This window comes from Pinus tabuliformis, chromosome 9, assembly GCF_031772625.1.
Source record: "Pinus tabuliformis cultivar Carrire ecotype Pingquan chromosome 9, CPIR1, whole genome shotgun sequence".
NCBI lineage: Eukaryota > Viridiplantae > Streptophyta > Pinopsida > Pinales > Pinaceae > Pinus > Pinus tabuliformis.
Window position 1 is genome coordinate 1,733,420,124 of NC_142307.1, and position 20,118 is coordinate 1,733,440,241.

The following is a 20,118-nucleotide window of genomic DNA, read 5'->3' on the forward strand; positions in this document are numbered from 1 at the left end:
GCCTTCTATACACAATGTTGGAGGGATTTTAGGAGCTTAAAAAATTATTAATTATTGACTATTCAATGAAAAAAACCAATGATAAATTCCATGCCACAATCCCATGGGGTTTTAGCCCACTAATTTGGGTTACTAACTTCAATCTTGAATAACTTACGAACCATGAGGAATTACGAGGAGAGCTATACACCGATAGAAACATATTTTTGAGTAGAGTATTCCTGTAATGGTTATGCGACGAGAAACCATGAATGATGATGCACAATGTGCAATGGAATTTTAGGGTTATCCTTGGTGCTGCTTGGGTTGACATCGATGACAACCTCAGATCATCTTTAAGTCAACAATTGCAACTTTGTACCCTCAAGCTCTGAAGATAAAGCTTACTGTAAACCAAAGCTATTGTGGCAGTGTGAGAATTTAACAGGAGGTGACTCCCATCCTTATCTTATCTGTTCGTGAGTATATAAGTTTGTCAGCTTATTTTAAGAACATTAATTTTTTATATTAATGGAATTTTGAGGTAAAAAAATGGGCCTCAAACTAAAAAAATGTAGTAACAAAGTAACTTTAAAATAAGTAATAATATAATAAGTAAGAATATTCAAAGTTTAAAATAAGTAGTAATATTCAAGGTCAAGATATCATGAAAAATAAGAAATCTATTTTTTTTAATGTATTTGGATATCTATTACTCAAATGTAAAGTCTAGGCATGAGTTGGATATAAACCTAAAAAAAGACAACACAAATATATTATTAAAAAAATGTAGTTTTTTTTTTAATTCATAATTCTTATTTTTTTTATTTTTATTCTTATTTTTATTTTTTATCCATTTAAATTTAAAAAATGATTTCAGTAAAGGTAATATACAAAGTATATAATTCAAAATTCAAATCCCCATAAATTGAACCAACTAAACAAACTTTAAAAATGAATATTTTAAAGGTTTAATATGTTTATACCCCAGTTCAATTTCAAACATATATATAAAAATAATATCGCAAATAATACCCCAAGTCAATCAAATCATTATTTAGTATTTATAATATTATTTCTCCATGATATAAAACTTTGTCATTATCGCACACTATACTTAAGATATAACCACCTATATGTTATCGGGAAATCTAGTGTCTATGCAGAGTTGCTAGTCCCACTAAGACGGGTAGCTATCTTAGAAAAAAACAGATTAAAGTCACATGTTTTTCCTTTACGAGAGAGATATGAGAAAGAAGCAGAGAGTACCAACCTCAGTCTTCTGCTTGGCTCCTTGCTTGTTTCCTTTCTCCTTTGACAGAATCTCGCTACTGCTTCGTTACTTGTCCTGCATCAAAGAGCACCTGTAGATTCACAACATCATAATACCATCAAAGCATAGAGATCTATCACTGTAAACAATATAGGATCAGATATATATTGACCATATAAATGCATATGTCAACACAATATTAAGAGATACACAAGAATATGGAGGAAAACTCAAATAACTTTATTAATAAAAGTAGTAGAAGAGAGAATTACAACCACTTGGTCTGACCCAGCGTCATCCTCCTAGCATGAAAGCCCTCTTCACCTCATACAAAGCAAGATCACCCAACAATGTCTTCAAAGAGAAACCAACAAAACTTCCTTGCAAATTACAAAATTCCAACCTTTGGATCTCATGGATGAGGGATCCATATATGTTGGCATTATGAGACAAGTGTTGTCCTTGATGGCAAATCACACTGATAACAAATCATAGTGCAGAAGGATAGCAGCAAGGAATTGATGATCAGACTATAAGTATAAAGAGAAAATATATACACGCTGGTTCACTATATACCAAGTCGCGTATACAAGCAGGTTCACTATATACCAAGTCGCGTATACGCAGGTTCGCTATATACCAAGTCGCGTGTACACGCAGGTTGGCTTCAGTAAAAGAGCGTGTATGTGGAAAACTTATCTTTGGTCCATGGCAGTTATTCCTTTGAATTTGTGCCTATGGTTTTGGACCATGGTGTCTCGACGAATGTGTTGATCCCTAGTTTTGAAGTTGATGGTATTGTGTTACTATGGTTTTGGCCCGAGGTATTGAGCAAGGCCTAAGGCTATATAAGGAGAAGAAGATCATTAGGCAAATGCATCTGAAAAAGGCTTGAATATCTGATGAAGTATTAGATCCAGTATGCAGGTTATTGGTTGATGATGTATTGCTTGATCTGAGCTAAGGAGAGATCTCATCGGTTGATGGAGAACAAGATCTAAGGAGAGATCGGGATCAAATGGTTTGAAATGAACTATATTTATATGGTTGATTATGCGTATTTCTAGATCTGCATACTGACGCAATGTTATGTTCTGGGTATAACTGATATCTGGTATAGCTGCAAGTTATGAAAAATTATTTTTAGATCTGTACGCAAGTTGTCTTCGGTAAAACCGCGTGTATACGCGGGTTGCCTTCATTGAAGTAGCGTATATCTTTTGGAGCTTCATTTTTGGGTTGCAGCTGGGTCTGACTGTTATTGCAGAGTTCTGTAGTCTGCTCTGTGTTCTGGTGACTGGGTTTGACAGGGTTTCAGTGGTTCAGTGATTCAAAGATTGTTGATGCAAGTATTGGTTGTTTTGTAATCTGCTATGAAAGTTGAATGAATTGTGGTCTTCAGATTGTAATATTGTGCTTCAGGAATATCCAGTCTAAAAATGTATGAAAAGTGGTACCTGAAGGAAAGAAGATTGTAGGCCTGCACCTACATACTAGTATCTTAGCTAGTACAAGAGCAAAGGGGGTTGGAGCTCTCTTCCAAGGAAGTTTGGAGAACGAGAGAAGGTTGAAGCCTTCTGCAGGTTGTAGCCTGCGTACTGGTATAAGGCTGCACCAGTACAAAAGATTGTAAACTGAAGTTCTTATAAAAGAAAGACAGAGATGACTTGCAGCAGGTGGTTTTCACCCACATTGGGTTTCCACCTTATATTATGGTGTTCATGTGTGTGGCTCTTTTGTGATGATCTGTTCTGTTATACTGCATCTGTCTACTCTTAATATGGTGAATAATGTCCTAATGCATTTAACTAAAGATAAACTAACTGAATTATAAGATTTATGGTTATACGCTGGTTTCTTTAGACACAGTAGCGTGTACACGCTGGTTCACTTAACTGAAGTAGCATATATGTTTCTGAGCATTGAAAAAGTTTTATTGATCTGATAATACTGATTCACCCCCCCCCCTCTCAGTATTATTTCCAACAATTGGTATCAGAGCAGGTCCTTCAGAGAAGCTTGATCGCTTGAAGGTAGATCGTTCATCATGAGCAACTACGAGAGAGAAGCATCAATCAGGCCACTGGTTTTTGATGGGACAAACTTCAATTATTGGAAGGTAAGAGTTACTGCCTATCTTCAATCTCTTGGTACAGAAGTTTGGGACATTGTAGAGACAAGCTACACCTTTCCTTCAGCTACTCCTACAGATGCAGCCGAGAAAAAGAAATATGAAACAAATGCGAAAGCAGTCAATACTCTATTGGGATGTATATCTCAATCAGAATTCATGAAGGTAATGCACTATAAATCTGCAAAAGAAATATGGGACAAAATTGTCACGAGCTATGAAGGAGACGAACAGGTAAAGCGTGCTAAACTTCAAACTCTCAGGATTAAGTATGAGACTCTCAGAATGTATAATGATGAAAGTGTGGCTAACTATTTCCTTAGGGTAGATGAGATTGTTAATTGCATGAAAAACTTGGGTGAAGAAATAAAAGAGGCTATTGTGGTTGAAAAGGTTCTAAGATCTTTGTCCCCCAAGTTTGAATCTAAAGTGTCTGCCATAGAAGAAAAGGAAAATCTGCAAATTCTCACTATGTCTCAGTTTCACGGAATTCTAACCGCTTATGAAATGAGAAAGGGAGGTCCATCAGACAGAAGAGAAGCTGCCTTCAAGGCTTCAGGCAAAGAAGATTATTATGAAGCAAGCCACGTGCCAGAAGATGAAGAAGAGGAATCAAATTTTGTCAGAAATCTTCAAACGGGTTCTGGAAGGTTCAGAGGTAAGTTACCTTTTAAATGCTTTTCTTGTGGAAGAGTAGGTCATTATGCTGCCAGATGTCCTCACAAGGATAAGAATGACAAGGGAAAGGAACCTGTTAAATGGAACAAGAAACAAAATGAAAAGAAGAAAAGCTATTACACTCATGAAGATAGTGATGGTCTTTCAAATAGTGATGAAGATGAACAAGGTAATAGATATAAACTTTTAATGGCTTTTGAAGATGATGACTATATGGATGCTATAGATGTAGAAGGTTTTTGTGAAGAAATGAAAGATCTCAAAGTTTGCTTAGAAGAGAAGAGTGCTTTTATTGATTCTCTACAATGTCAACTAGCTGAAAAGGAAAAACATCTTGAAAAATTGGAATGTGAGATTGTTTGTCTTAGAAAGGAGATTTAGAAAACAAAAGCGATTAATCTTAAATTTGTTAAAGGATCTGAAACCTTGGATGAGATTATCAATGTGCAGCGATCTCCTTTGATCAAGACAGGTCTTGGATATAATGGAGAAACATCTCAAGCATCTACCTCTAAAAGCTATCTTGATGCAGCAACGAGAAGCGAGCAAAGGTCAAATAAAAGTCATCAGGTGAATCAAGGACAGTTTACCTCAAGAACAAATAAAGACCATCAAGAAATTCGGGGACAAACTGCCTTAAGGACAAACAAAAGCTACAATCAGCCTCAGGTAAAATCTTCCCAATTTGCTCCAAGAATGAATGTGAATAGAAGCTACAATTGGTTGGATGATAGATCTGATTATCGCAGAAGTTTCTTTAATGGCCAATGCTTTTCTTGCCATAACTTCTGTCACAAAGTAGCTCAATGTGTTGCCTACAAGAAAATCATGAGTAGAGAAGCTCAAAAGCAAGGGAGAATGACTGGAACCATGAAAAGGACTTATAACAACTTTTCGGTTCTTGAAAATGAAGTTGAATGCTCTATTTGTAATAACTTTGGTCATGAAGACTCTGAATGCAGGAGCAGGTTCTGGAAGACAACTCAGAAGGAACAAACCTCAAATGTCAGAACATGGAGAATAAAGGAACCACAACCAGAAAGATGTGGGATAGCTTTTTATGCAGAAGGTCAAGAAAGTCTATGGTACATTGACAGCGGATGTTCGAAGCATATGACAGGGGACAAAGAAAAGCTTGAGTCATATACCGCATTAGAAAAGGGGAAGAAAGTTTCTTTTGGAAATGATATCTCTGCAGCCATAAAAGGAAAAGGTGTTGCTCCATTGAAAGAGAAGGTCAAAGCTGGAAATGTTTTGTATGTTGATGGATTGAAGCATAATCTTCTGAGTGTCAGTCAGATGTGCGATCAAGGAACAGAGGTAATATTTAGATCAAATGGATGTTGTGTTCGTGACCTTGATACAGGTAAAACAGTGATCAAAGGAAGAAGGACTCCAAATAATCTATACATATTTGAAGAAGGACCACAACAATGCTATTTGAGCAACGATGATGAACACTGGCTATGGCATCGGAGGTTGGGGCATCTAAGCTTTTCACAAATAAGGAAAGCATGCAAATATCAGGCAGTTCGTGGTCTTCCAGATATCAAAATTCCAGACAACACTATATGCAAATCTTGTCAGTTTGGAAAGCAAACCAGAACTAACTTTCCAGAGAAGGAAGGATCAGCCAGCATACCTCTTGAGCTAGTCCATACAGATGTATGTGGTCCATTTAGGAAAAGGACACCTCGAGGAGAAGAATATTTGATATTATTCATTGACGATTTCTCCAGGTTTGTCTGGTTAGGGCTTATGAAGCACAAAGATGAAGCATTCGAAAAAATCAAATCCTTCAAAGCTTTGGTTGAAAATGAATCAGGACACAAAATTAAGTGCCTCAGATCTGATAGAGGTGGGGAATTTACCTCAAACGAATTTTTCGATTTCTGTGAAGAACATGGGATAAGAAGAGAATTCTCTACAGCTAGAACTCTTCAGCAAAATGGGGTTGTGGAAAGAATGAATAGAACAATCCAACAAATGGCTCGTGCTATGCTTGATGAATCAGGTACTCCCGCAACTTTCTGGGGTGAGGCTGCACATGCTGCGATTATTATTCTTAACAAAACAAATGTCCGAGTAAACAGCACTCAAACACCTCATGAGCTCTGGAGTGGTGAGACTCCTTCGGTGAAGCATTTCAAAATTTTTGGGAGAAAATGTTATATTAATAATACTGATGAGCAACTTGGAAAACTTGAACCAAGAGTAGATGAAGGCATTCTTCTTGGTTATTCTCCACATAGCAAAGCATACAAGTGCTACAACAAAAGACTTGGCAGAATTGTTGACCGCATTGATGTAGTGGTTGATGAGAAGGGATATATTCCTAGGCAAGTTCATCATGAAGACATTGAAGAAGATGAAGGCTACCCTCAAAGGCAGAATGATGAAGAAGAAGAACCTCAAGAAGAAGAAGAACCTCAAGAAGAACCAGAGGAGCAGACAAGAATAGAAGAGAAGACTCCATCCAGATATGTTCAAAAGAATCATCCAGAATCTCAGATTGTGGGGCAGAAAGAAGCAGGAATACAAACAAGAAGAAGAATTGCAAAAGCTTCAAGCTATTTGGCATTACTCTCTTCCACTGAACCACAAAATGTGAAAGAGGCATGCAAAGATGAATGTTGGGTCAAAGCAATGGATGAAGAACTTGAGCAGATCGAAAAGAACAATACTTGGGAATTGGTTCCTAGACCAAAAGATAAAAATGTCATAGGGACTAAATGGGTCTTCAAAAATAAATTGAATGAAAATGGAGAAGTAATTAGAAACAAGGCCAGACTTGTTTGTAAAGGGTATGCGCAGCAAGAAGGAATAGATTTTGAAGAGACCTTTGCTCCTGTTGCAAGACTTGAGGCCATCCAAATGTTCCTTGCTCTCTCAAGCTTTCAAAACTTCAAGGTATTCCAAATGGACGTGAAATCAGCCTTTCTGAATGGAGACTTAGAAGAAGAAGTATATATTGAGCAGCCAGATGGTTTCATTCTTGGGAATGATCCAAACCTTGTATGCAGATTGAAAAAGGCTCTCTATGGTCTCAAACAAGCTCCAAGGGCTTGGTACTATCGTTTGGACAAATATCTTCACAAACAAGGTTTTTCAAAAGGATCAGCAGATAGCAATCTCTATATGAAAGTTGAAAATAACAAATTGCTAATACTTGTGTATGTAGATGATATTATCTTTGGTAGCAATGAAGAGGCTATGAGTCAGAACTTTTCCTTGGTTATGCAGAAAGAATTTGAAATGTCATTACTTGGAGAATTGACATACTTTCTTGGATTACAAATCCAACAAAATGAAGGAGGTATTTTCTTGTCTCAAACCAAGTACCTCAAGCAGATCTTGAAGAAGTATGGCATGGAAGATTCAAAGCCAGTTTGTACCCCCATGGTTACAGGATGCAGCCTCAGTGCAAATGACGAATCAGCAGCAGTTCACCAACCCACTTATAGATCCATGATTGGGAGTTTGCTTTATTTGACAGGTACCCGACCAGATATTATGCATGCAGTAGGAATTGTTGGAAGATTTCAAGCCAACCCAAAGGATACTCATCTTCAGGCAGTCAAAAGAATCTTCAAGTATCTTCAAGGGACCCAAAACTATGGCTTATGGTATCCTAGAGATACAGATCTCACTCTTCATGCTTACACAGATGCAGATTGGGCCGGAAGTGTGGATAATAGGAAAAGCACAAGTGGTGGTGCTTTCTTCATGGGTTCCAGATTAGTATCTTGGTTCAACAAGAAACAGAGTTCGATTGCCTTATCTACAGCTGAAGCAGAATATGTGGCTGCGGCATCTTGTTGCACACAACTTCTTTGGATGATGCAGACCTTGCAGGATTTTCAAATCACTTTCACTCCACCAGTCTCTATCTTATGTGATAATACAAGTGCAATCAGCATTTCAAAGAATCCAGTCATGCACTCAAAGACCAAGCACATACCAATCAAGTACCATTTTCTTCGGGAACAAGTGCTTGAGCAGAAGGTCAAGCTGGAGTATGTTCCTTCTAAGGAACAAGTTGCTGATATTCTCACAAAACCACTGCCCAGGGAAACATTTGAATATCTCAGACAAAAGCTGGGAGTAGTTGATGCTTCATCCTGCTGTTGAAGCTTGTCTATTCTACAGAAAATTTGGTATACGCAAGTTACGTAAGGGATATCCGCGTATATACGCCGATTTATGCTGGGAAAGTCGCGTGTATGGTGTACGCGTGTTGTAGAAAGCATATCCGCGTGCATACGTTGTTTTATGCAGGAGAAGTCGCGTATATGGAGTTCTGAACAGCAAGGGCAGACTCCGGTTGGAGAAGGTCTGAGATGGGTATGCCAGAATTCTTCAGGCACAGTTTCAGGGGGTGCAGCAGGCACAGGTTCAGGGGGAGCAGCTTAAAGTCTCATAAAGCATTGTTGGCATTTAGATGCTTTTGGTTCTAGTACACAACTGTTGTTGGTTTCAGGAGAAGGAGCTCAGAAGGAAATCTTGGTTGCTGATCTAAAAGATGTGTATCAGATGCTGCTTGTGACTTTCATAAGTCTTGGTCTAGATTTGTTGTCTCTATGTCATGTATCTCTTCTGTGATATCTCTTTTATGGTGTCAAGGTCATGTAACGGCCTATGTTGGTTTCCCCACTATGCCTGGGATGAATGATGTAATATAATGTATCCCCTCTTGGTTGGGAGTATGGATGTATGTATTGAGTCTTTTGGTGATAGGAAGGTCCCTTATGGTGTATAAGTCTTGGCTCTTTTGAAGAACATCTTGCAGATCCTGCCTACAGTCAGAGGGAGCATGTTTCAGCACAGCTGAGCAAAGATATCAGCATGTACTCAGGGGGAGCACAGCCCTTTGCCCTTGATGACAAAGGGCGAGAGTGATTTGATTTGGTGTTGTTGCCATCAAGTCCAAAGGGGGAGATTGTTGGCATTATGAGACAAGTGTTGTCCTTGATGGCAAATCACACTGATAACAAATCATAGTGCAGAAGGATAGCAGCAAGGAATTGATGATCAGACTACAAGTATGAAGAGAAAATATATACACGTTGGTTCACTATATACCAAGTCGCGTATACAAGCAGGTTCACTATATACCAAGTCGCGTATACGCAGGTTCGCTATATACCAAGTTGCGTGTACACGCAGGTTGGCTTCAGTAAAAGAGCGTGTATGTGGAAAACTTATCTTTGGTCCAGGGCAGTTATTCCTTGGAAGTTGTGCCTATGGTTTTGGACCATGGTGTCTCGACGGACGTGTTCATCCCTAGTTTTGAAGTTGATGGTATTGTGTTACTATGGTTTTGGCCCGAGGTATTGAGCAAGGCCTAAGGCTATATAAGGAGAAGAAGATCATTAGGCAAATGCATCTGAAAAAGGCTTAAATATCTGATGAAGTATTAGATCTAGTATGCAGGTTATTGGTTGATGATGTATTGCTTGATCTGAGTTAAGGAGAGATCTCATCGGTTGACGGAGAACAAGATCTAAGGAGAGATCGGGATGAAATGGTTGGAAATGAACTATCTTTATATGGTTGATTATGCGTATTTCTAGATCTGCATACTGACGCAATGTTATGTTCTGGGTATAACTGATATCTGGTACAGCTGCAAGTTATGAAAAATTATTTTTAGATCTGTACGCAGGTTGTCTTCGGTAAAACCGCGTGTATACGCGGGTTGCCTTCATTGAAGTAGCGTATATCTTTTGGAGCTTGATTTTTGGGTTGCAGCTGGGTCTGACTGTTATTGCAGAGTTCTGTAGTCTGCTCTGTGTTCTGGTGACTGGGTTTGACAGGGTTTCAGTGGTTCAGTGATTCAAAGATTGTTGATGCGAGTATTGGTTGTTTTGTAATCTGCTATGAAAGTTGAATGAATTGTGATCTTCAGATTGTAATGTTGTGCTTCAGGAATATCCAGTCTGAAAATGTATGAAAAGTGGTACCTGAAGGAAAGAAGATTGTAGGCCTGCACCTACGTACTAGTATCTTAGCTAGTACAAGAGCAAAGGGAGTTGGAGCTCTCTTCCAAGGAAGTTTGGAGAACGAGAGAAGGTTGAAGCCTTCTACAGGTTGTAGCCTGTGTACTGGTATAAGGCTGCACCAGTACAAAAGATTGTAAACTGAAGTTCTTATAAAAGAAAGATAGAGATGACTTGCAGCAGGTGGTTTTCACCCACATTGGGTTTCCATCTTATATCATGGTGTTCATGTGTGTGGCTTTTGTGTGATGATCTATTCTGTTATACTGCATCTGTTTACTCTTAATATGGTGAATAATGTCCTAATGCATTTAACTGAAGATAAACTAACTGAATTATAAGATTTATGGTTATACGCTGGTTTCTTTAGACACAGTAGCGTGTACACGCTGGTTCACTTAACTGAAGTAGCGTATATGTTTCTGACCATTGAAAAAGTTTTATTGATCTGATAATACTGATTCACCCCCCCCCCTCTCAGTATTATTTCCAACAATATATAGATGTTTATAGGGGAGTGAGTCAGCTTCTGGGATTTTGATTAGTGTCATTTCACTGATAGTTCTTGGTTCCACATGGAGATTTTAGATCTCTTACTCATCCCTGGGCGAACTCAAAGACGCAAGTGTCAAATGAGTAGTTTCTAGAAGATTCTCTGGGTTTCCACCTAGAAAACTGCTTATGCCTTTTGTCTGCTCTTGGTCATCACACCCTATAGAAGGGATTTCTAGTAGGCATCTCACTTTTTGCATGTGGCAGGTGAGATACATCGCACCTTTAGCACTAGGCGGTCTGTATGGTCCTGCTTTGACCAGTTCTTAGTAGTTTTTCATGGAGAACTTCTGGGAGATGATGTAATCAGCTGACCTTGCTCCTTTAGGGTATGAAACAACACTTTTAGGGACTTAGAAGCCCTTGGTTTATGGACATGTATGATTGGGGTTGCAATGCCAAAATATGTCTATAATAGTTGCCCCCTAAAGCATGAGGTCATAAATCCTTTTGATGTTGGGTGAAATGATTTATAATGAGGATCCGAGGTTTTTCAAACTGGAAGGTGACTTGTAATAAGATACAATACAATACATTATCTTCATGATCTAGCTGAGGCGGGCATTCCCATGCTCAGCTTTGATAAATTCATTTTCATGTACATAGGACAGACAATTGTCTGTGTGCAGACTGATGATTCTGGTAGAGCCATCATCCCTTAGTTTGGATGATTATCTGTGCAACAATGATGTACATTTGATGTCTTTATTCTCCTAAATATATCGTAGCCCAGATGGATGAAGCTAGATCCGGGGTCTTCAAAAACTAGTTCAATCTTCACCCGAAGTACAAGTTGATCCATGCGAATAGATGTTCTGATGTCGAACATGGAAAGACATCACCTGATTACCGGCCAATTATGTAAGCCTTTAACAGGCGTGAGAGGAATCACCAATGATGATGATAACCCTCAAGGTACTGCAGTACAATTCACGTGGTGTGAATGCATGAGTTGATGTCGAACACCATGCAAAGTCTTTTGGTCAAAGGCCATTAATGTAAACCTGTCGCCAGAAGTGAGAAACTTGCCATTGAGGCATGAAAGCTTCAAATTACTGAAAGGGTTGTTCCTAGGTCGGCTTCTTGGATAATGAGCTGATTTCGAAAAGAAGTGACCCGTCTGTTGAGTCCTGAACTTGCATCTTCCCTATATACCTTTTCAGCCTTCTTTTCCATTTACTTGATCCACGAAGCTGTTAAATCATTGCATATTAGTCTAAAAAGAGCTTATAAAATGGTTTCCTAACTATGTTTGTGACTGCTGTTTGATTTAAATTTTTGTTCAATCAGCTGCGGAAACTTGTCACTTTCCGCAGCGAGCTCAAGTTTCCACAACCATTTTGTTAAAGACTATGTTACAGGTGTCCAATGGAGAATCCCGCCACATGGGCAAGCTACAAATGACATGTACATGGAGCGTGTCCCCTTGGTTCAGCCGAATCACTCACAAACAGCCATGGTCAAAGACTGTCAAAGGAGTGGTCAAACCAAGAGTTTTGAGATGGCACAACTCTGTTTTGCCCACGTGAAGTTTTGCGTGGCAAGATCCTTAATCTCCGGAGGTGTGCCAACACCTGTGGATCCATCCGTGAACCAAATCGAGCAGCCACCACTCCATGGATTTATTTGTCATGATTACCATACCGCTAGATCTCAGGCCGTGGAGATTTACATGTCTATTTGGCAGCATAGAATCTAGGAATCAGTTATAGCATTTTCACTTATAAATAACGCTTTATCATACGCTTGATAGCTAGCTTTTACATGTAATCTTGACTATGTTTACGAGCCCACTGTGCCGTGCTCTAGTTCTATGTTTTTACTGCACTTTAATATATGAGAATACATCATTCTTGAGTTCCATTTGTGACTGAGTATTGATTGGCCGAGGTTGCAGAGGGCCCCTGTACACCAAGGCTCTGTATCTATTGTATAGTTTCTCGCTTTCTTTCATTATGTTACTGCTTTTATAATCAGTTGCTTGTATATATTTCCTGATATTTATACTAACTGTTGTTCATCTTTTCTTTTATGCTTTCTCATGGTTGCTATCTGATCAATATTTTCTTTCAGGTTCTTGTAGGCAGCCCAGGAAAATTACATAGTTTTAATGACTAATGACATGAGATCATCTTGTCCTTTCTGTTGATTCATTTACTGAGTTTTAATTTCAGCATTGTCATTTCCTTCAGTTTTGCTTTGCTTATTTACTTTTCTGCAACTTAGATATCATATTACTCATTTGTTTATGATTTCCTTCCTATAGCCAAGCGACTCAAATAGTGAGGAATCAGAATATTACTTAAATGTAGTATGATTTAGTTTACTTTCCTGCAAGTTAGTGATTAAATTACTTGTGTCATTTTCAGGAATTTAAATATGAATGAGTAGTTAAATCTTAGTTTCATTTTATGCAATTTCATTTCCTGCAATTTAGATATCATATTACTCAACTTGTTTTTGATTACTTCCTATAGCCAGAGCGAGTCGAAAGGTGAAGGGTAAGAATATGGGTTGAAGTAGTGTGATTTAGTTTGCTTTGCTTTCAGTCTTTGAGTTTCTTTGAGTTCAGTTTTTATTTTCTTTTCATACAACAGTAAGGATACTGGGATTCATTGTCACTAGTTCACTGTTTTGGTACATTTTTATTTTCTTTTGAGAATTGATTTCATCACAGTTAGTTTGAAACCTTCTTTTTGACAACTTTAAAGTTTCGAAAATCATTGTAGAAATCACCATTACCATCCATACTTGACTTTCAAGTTTTCCATCTCACACTAGGGAATCCATAGAAGATAAACCCAAAAACAAACCAAAAACTCAAAAACGACAAAGAACTAAGAAATTGGTTATCTTGCATATACAGTGCACTTCACTTCAACAGTTTACGACTCTTCGATTTACATTTTAAATAGCAATTTAAGACACACTAAATTGACCAAACACCATCATAGGAGGGCATTGATGGATCCCACATCTATGACACAGAACAGAGAAAATGATTTCGTAGAGGTGAAAATGATCTGATGATACAAGGTTTAGGGTGGCGGTCATGAAAGAATGAAGCGTGAAGGTATTGCAGTGGATGAGACACAAGTTGGGTAGGTGAATTCTCTGAACGACTTCTCTTGAACATATCAGTGACACTGAAATGGATTGGTAGTGTTAACCGCAAAAGTGGATGGTACGGTGGACCAATGGTAATATGACCGGTGAACGGAATAACCCAACCCGACTCAATCATGGTGATGGAGTGAAAGTGTCATGATTAAGAGCGACCTGCTACCAATAAATTTTCTTCAAGTTTTCTTCCCAATTTTCCCAGTCATTTCTGACCAGTACATCTTTATTTTTGTTAAGCTTGAGGAGGATAACATATGCCTGTTCTATAATTTTCCCTTCGGGAAAACCCGTCGCTATGTTTTAACGAGCCTAGCAACAGTGAAACTCGCTCTTGTCTGAATGGACAAGTTTGTCCCTATTGTTTTAACAAGTTTAACAAAAAGGATAACTCGGTTCTTTTCAATTTTAGAGAGTCTAAAAAGAGACGGAAAGAAGACTCCAATATTCTTTTTTCGTAATATAATCCCTTAAGTTCGAAAAAGTATAAAACAATGCGAAAGGGATGACTTTTCGATAGTTTTAACGAGCCGAACAAGACAAACGCTCGATATTTTTGTGTAATAATCCCTCAAGTTGAAAAGGATTAAAATCTAGAGGAGGGATGGCACTTCCAATCGCTTTAATGAGCTGAAGAGGCCAATTACTCGGCAATCTTTTCATATTTTACAAGTCAGATGAAAAGAGCTTAAAGGAGACTCGTTTTTTGAGGAACGAGTGATGTTTTCAGATAGCAGCTGGTTCCAGGTAATGTTTGGAACTTTTCAATCACGGCAGTGTAAAGAAGGTGGCTAATAGGATCACTCGTCGCAGTTGTTCCTCAAAAGGGGTAAACAATCAAATGGAGGCGTATGATCGGCTAAAAAAGAGTGGAGGTGATGGTAAGAACACGACCAAGGCTCAAAAGCTTATAATAATTCGATCTTAATGGTTATTTACCGATGGTGGGTTCATTTCTTAATGAGCTTAAACTTTGGTGGAACATATGCTCATTGCTAGGTTTAATTTTTAACGAGCTTGAACTTCGCGTAAAACTGCTCATGATAATGGTCATTGATATTTGATTCACCGTTGACACTAGGTCCTTTTGATGATTGTACTACATGTTCAATTGCTCCATCAAACTAATTAGAAATGAGGACATATGCTTGAAAAATGAGTTAAAAAACCAATTCCCTACTTAAATTACATGAAAGGTAACTTAAAAATAGTTTTTTACCCCTCATTTTACCATTTCATTTGGAGTTGTGACTGTTGGAGCTCTGGAGGTGTTTTCCCTTTTGATTTTCACCAACTAATTCCAAGAGATTCTGTGGACAATTTTCGGCACCGTCTGGACTAGGTAGGAGCTAAACCTGAGCTCTTCAATCGCATTCTTTCCTTTTTGAATTCTGAGCATGTTTTCCTGTTTTTCTGGGCCCCTGAGGTTTGAACATTTTGTTCTGCCCCCATCGCACTTAGTGTATATCGAAAGGTGTGATGCATGTTAAGCTAGCCACTAGCCTAAATGTATGCATCACACTCATTACACAGCTAGGGTGCGATGGGCGCAAGGAGAAAAACTTTTGCACTGTTTTTTCATGGAAATTTTGCCTGTTTTTTGCCAAATCAAGATCATGATTCTTCTCTTGTTTGGTTTTTAGAGATTCATTGGAGAAAAATGGTCATTACATGGTGTGAACGTGAGCGTGAAGAAGAGGACATGGTTGCCCTACATGATCCAAGTACGGTAACTGCATTGCGGAACTGTGGCTTGCTCAAGTTCTTCTGCATTTCTAGCATGAGGCAACAAATCAACTTGTTGCAATATTTCCTCAATGGATGGGATCCTACCAACCAAGTGTTCTAGATAAGAGGCAAATCCATCCCCATGACTATTGAGGACATCTACTTTTTGACCAGTTTATTGAGGCGTGGTGCCCCTCTCTCACTTTTAGGTTCTGCCTGTGGGGGTGAATCCGTGAGGGATTATATTCGCCGATACTGTAGGGAAGGATCTCAGCCGAGCAGGGACGGTAAGATCAATATCCAAGATGTCACTGACTGGCCTTTGAGGACTATTTTATTCACCTTTGCTAGATTGGCTGGTAGTGCGGCCCTTCACTTGGCCAACAGGTCTTATATGTAGTATGCCTTGGAATGTCTCGAACCCAAGGTATTCAACTGGTGTGATGCAGTACTTCCAATTATCAAAGAACAGCTCACCAAGGTGAAAAACGGAAGATCCAAGAACTTTGGCTATGGTTCTATTCTAACTACTTTCGCCTTGGAGAAGATCCCACTGATGCAGCCACAATACATTTCACTCGGCCTACCACCACTGACTGAGCCATGGATGTAGAGATGGGTTGACCTTATGGCCAGACATGCTGTTCAACCCCATGTTTCATTCTCTGATAATTTATTTGAGTGGTTCAACCATCAGAAGATGGTTTATGCCAAGTAAACATAAGCTGGGATGGATTTCCAGGGTGACCCGGATTTGGTGTTGCCGGCTGGTGAGCAGTGGGGTGTCATAGGTAAAAATATCTGACCATATCTCTGTTTATTGTTTTCATAATGTTCTTGTGTTTTTTAAATGTTTATCAAGACTAATCAAAACTCATGTGATTATGCAGATATTGGGCTAGTGCAACCAACAGTGCGTCTGAGAGGAGCAATTGACGTTCCAGAAGTAGAGGCTTTAGGGAGGGCCATTCTTCGTGACCTGGATGTATCCGAGACCCTTGCAGTGTTGCAGGATCAGATTGAGGGCCTCACCCTTGGTATTCTGGATGTGAGGACTAATGAGCTGCCTCTGAGATTACAGCGCCATACCACTGGTGTGCCGAGCGGATGGACCAGGCTCTTACGCATGATTGCACAGGCGGTCACTAGTTATCACAAGCACCATTAGATTAGTGTGCCCCCTTGCATTTTGAGTTTTTGGGTCATATAACCAATTTTGTCCTGGACACGGAACATTATGTATAAACTATAAACAGTTATATATATATTTTTTATTTTTGGAGCTTTATTTTGGTTAAGTTATATTATCTTGATGCAATTTATTGATAAAATGCTTTCCTTTTACAAATGTTGCAAATTATCTAACACATAATTTGATAATGAATCGGTTAATGTGTTTAAGTTTATGGAAATATGCTGGTATTGAATAGAATCAAACTAGCTTTCCAAAATCTTGACCCTTCGGAACATGTGATATATAGCTGGATACCAAACAGAATAAATGCCTGTAAGCTGTAGAATGACGAGTTGTGAGTCTAGCTTGATGACAAGTCGACGTATGCAATGCGTGATGGCATCAGAGGGGAGTTCTATCAACGCGCTATATTTAGCGATGTTGTTCGTTGATTGACCAATACACACCCCTCTGAAACTTACTAACTCACTGCTTGGATCAAAGATGGCCCAAGCTACAGAAGATAGGTTCCGCATACTATGACTCACCCCGTCGGCATATCCAACAAATGATTCCAACGGGTTTGACATCTGTAAAAAAATGCAAAATTGGATTACCTAACCAAAATGATCACTCTTAACAAAAACAAAAATGTAACAAAATCATATGAAGAAGTTACCATGCCGAGTTTAGCATAGTAGCGCTTAAGGTACAACCCGTTTCAGGGTCGCGACAGTGGAATTCCATCATCATCTACTAGCTCGTAGGATCCTTTTGCTAATACATGCTTAATAATATAGGGACCCATCCACAAAGACTGTAACTTACCTGCGCCCAATTTATCGGATTCTTGATCATAGAGCAAGACCAGGTCACCTTCTGAGAAAACGCGGGGTTTGACATTCTTGTCGAATTGTGCTTTGACTCATTTCTTATGTGCTTCATTAGCCGAGGCAGCGTCATGATGAGTTTCATCCAGTTGGATTAATTCTAAGAAATGAGCTTTTTCCTTTGAAGTTCTGGGGAGGAGGTCAACTACGAGCTTGAGAGACGAAATCTCACACTAAACTGGTAAGATCGCTTCCAAGCCATACAGCAGCTGAAAGGGTGTAAACCCGGTCACATTTCTCACCGATCTCTGGTATTTCCACAATTCTAAGTATAGGATTAGGTTCCAACTCCGTTTATGGACTCCAATCATCCTTTGCAGCATGCGTTTCAGGACTTTGTTGATCGCTTCAACTTGCCCGTTAGCTTGCGGATAATATGGAGTAGAGCTGTCATGGGAGAGTCTTAATTTGGAAGCCAATTCAACCATCATGTGATTGCGGAAATGCAATCCATGATCTGTGACCATAGCTTGTGGAACGCCGAACGTAGCGACTACATGATTGAAAAAGAAAAGAGCAGTCGTTTCGCCACTATTGTTTAATGTAGGTAGTGCTTCGGTCCATTTCGTAAAATAGTCAACTGCGACTATGATATACCCATGCCCCCCGGCTGAGGTGGGGTTACATTGCATGAAATATATGTCCCATTTGGTGAATGGCCCAACAGCAACTACTGGCTGCAAAGGTGCGAGTGGTATTCTGTTTTTGCGGTCGAAGATTTGACAAGCATGGCAACTTCTAACTACGGTTATGCAATCTTTGAACATTGTTGGCGCGATGTATCCTGCTTGTAAAATCTTTTGTGTTGTAGCATAACTGGATTGGTGCCCCCCACATGCGGCTGAATGATAATCATTCAGGACTTTTTCGGCCTACTCATGGGTGAGGCACCTTCACAAAATAGTATCGACACCCAATGATATAGTGTATCACCGATGATCATGTAGTCTTTTGCTTGGTATCGAGTACGTTGCTGTTCTGAGCGAGAGGTATTAGACCTATATGTTTGGGTTTGGAGATAAATGATTACATCTCCATACCATTGATCGCTTGAAGATATCAGAAACAAAGATTCATCCACGATTGTTGCTTTCGATGTTGAATCGTTGGACGGTGATGGGAAATCACATAGTAACTCTGCGAATACTAGAGCTTTCTTTGATTTGGATTTTACATATTCGAGATCAAACTCTTGCAAAATTTCTATCCACTTTGAATATTTTCCCCCAAGCAACTGTCGCGACAAGATGTAAGTCATGGGGTTGCAATCTAACAAAACGGTAGTTTTTCGAAAGAGAACATAGTGTCGAAATCTCTGTATTGCTTGAATAGCAGTGAGAGCTAGCTTTTCAACATATGAGTACTTGCTTTCTGTATCATTTAAGTTTCGACTTAAATAATAAACAGGATGTTCAATTCCATTGTCTTCTTGAACTAAAACCATTGCGATGGTTGTATCTGCTACAACCAGATATAGGTTAAAGTCTCTTTGATAATCAGGAGCATACATTAATGATGCTTTTATTAGGGATTCCTTTAGAGCATCAAAGGAAGCTTGCGCGACCTGATCCCAGTTGAAGGGTAGTTCTTTTTTCAAAAGACATGTATAACCTTCAGCTAGTTCGGCATAATTTGGAATGAACCTCTTCAAAAAGTTTGCTTTCCCTTGGAGTTTCTGAATTTGAAGCAAATTTGAAGGTGGAGGCAAATCGATGATTGCATGAACCTTGCACGGGTTGAGATAGATTCTATCCTTTGAAACTACAAAGCCAAGTAAACGACTAGAACCGATGCAAAACACACATTTGTGCGGATTGAGTCTTATTTTGTAGTGTCAGCAACGTAGAAATATTTCTCTCAAATGCTGCAGATGATCGGTCCGTTTTTGCGTGTGATTCGGAAGATCATTGAGGTATGGTTGAACGATGTTCTTGATGTTATGGAAGGCATAATTCATTGCCCTCTGAAAAGTTTCCCCTGCGTTCTTTACATCGAAAGGTAGCTTACAGTACGCGAATGTTCCCCACGGACAAATAAATGCAATCTTTGACTGGTCCTGTGGGCAGATATTTATTTGATTATACCTGGAAAATCCATCCATAATTGAAAAGATTTCGTATCTGGCGCATTCATCAATTATCTGGTCAATGAAGGGCGTAGGGTAGTTATCCTTTGGACAAGCTTGATTTACATCCCTGTAATCGATGCACACTCTAATTGTTCCTTGCTTTTTCATCACAGGAAGAATGTTCGATACCAAATCAGTTAAAGGAACTAGGTAAATGAAACCAGCATGGAGAAGTTTTTCAACTTCTGCCTTGATGGCAGCGGCTTTCTTTGGGTGCACCTAGCGAAGCCGTTGTCTTACTGGTTTGACATCTGGATACATCTTAATTTCGTGTTCAACTATGCTCGAGTCAATGCCTGGCATTTCTTCATATGCCCATGCAAAGACATCTCTGAACTCGCGAAAGAGAGCATAATATATTTCAAGTTCTAAAGAAGAACAAGATTCGCCAACATGAATATTTTCTACAACATCTAGTTTAGTCGAGATATTTATGGCGATAGTTCCTTCAATATTGGACAGATTT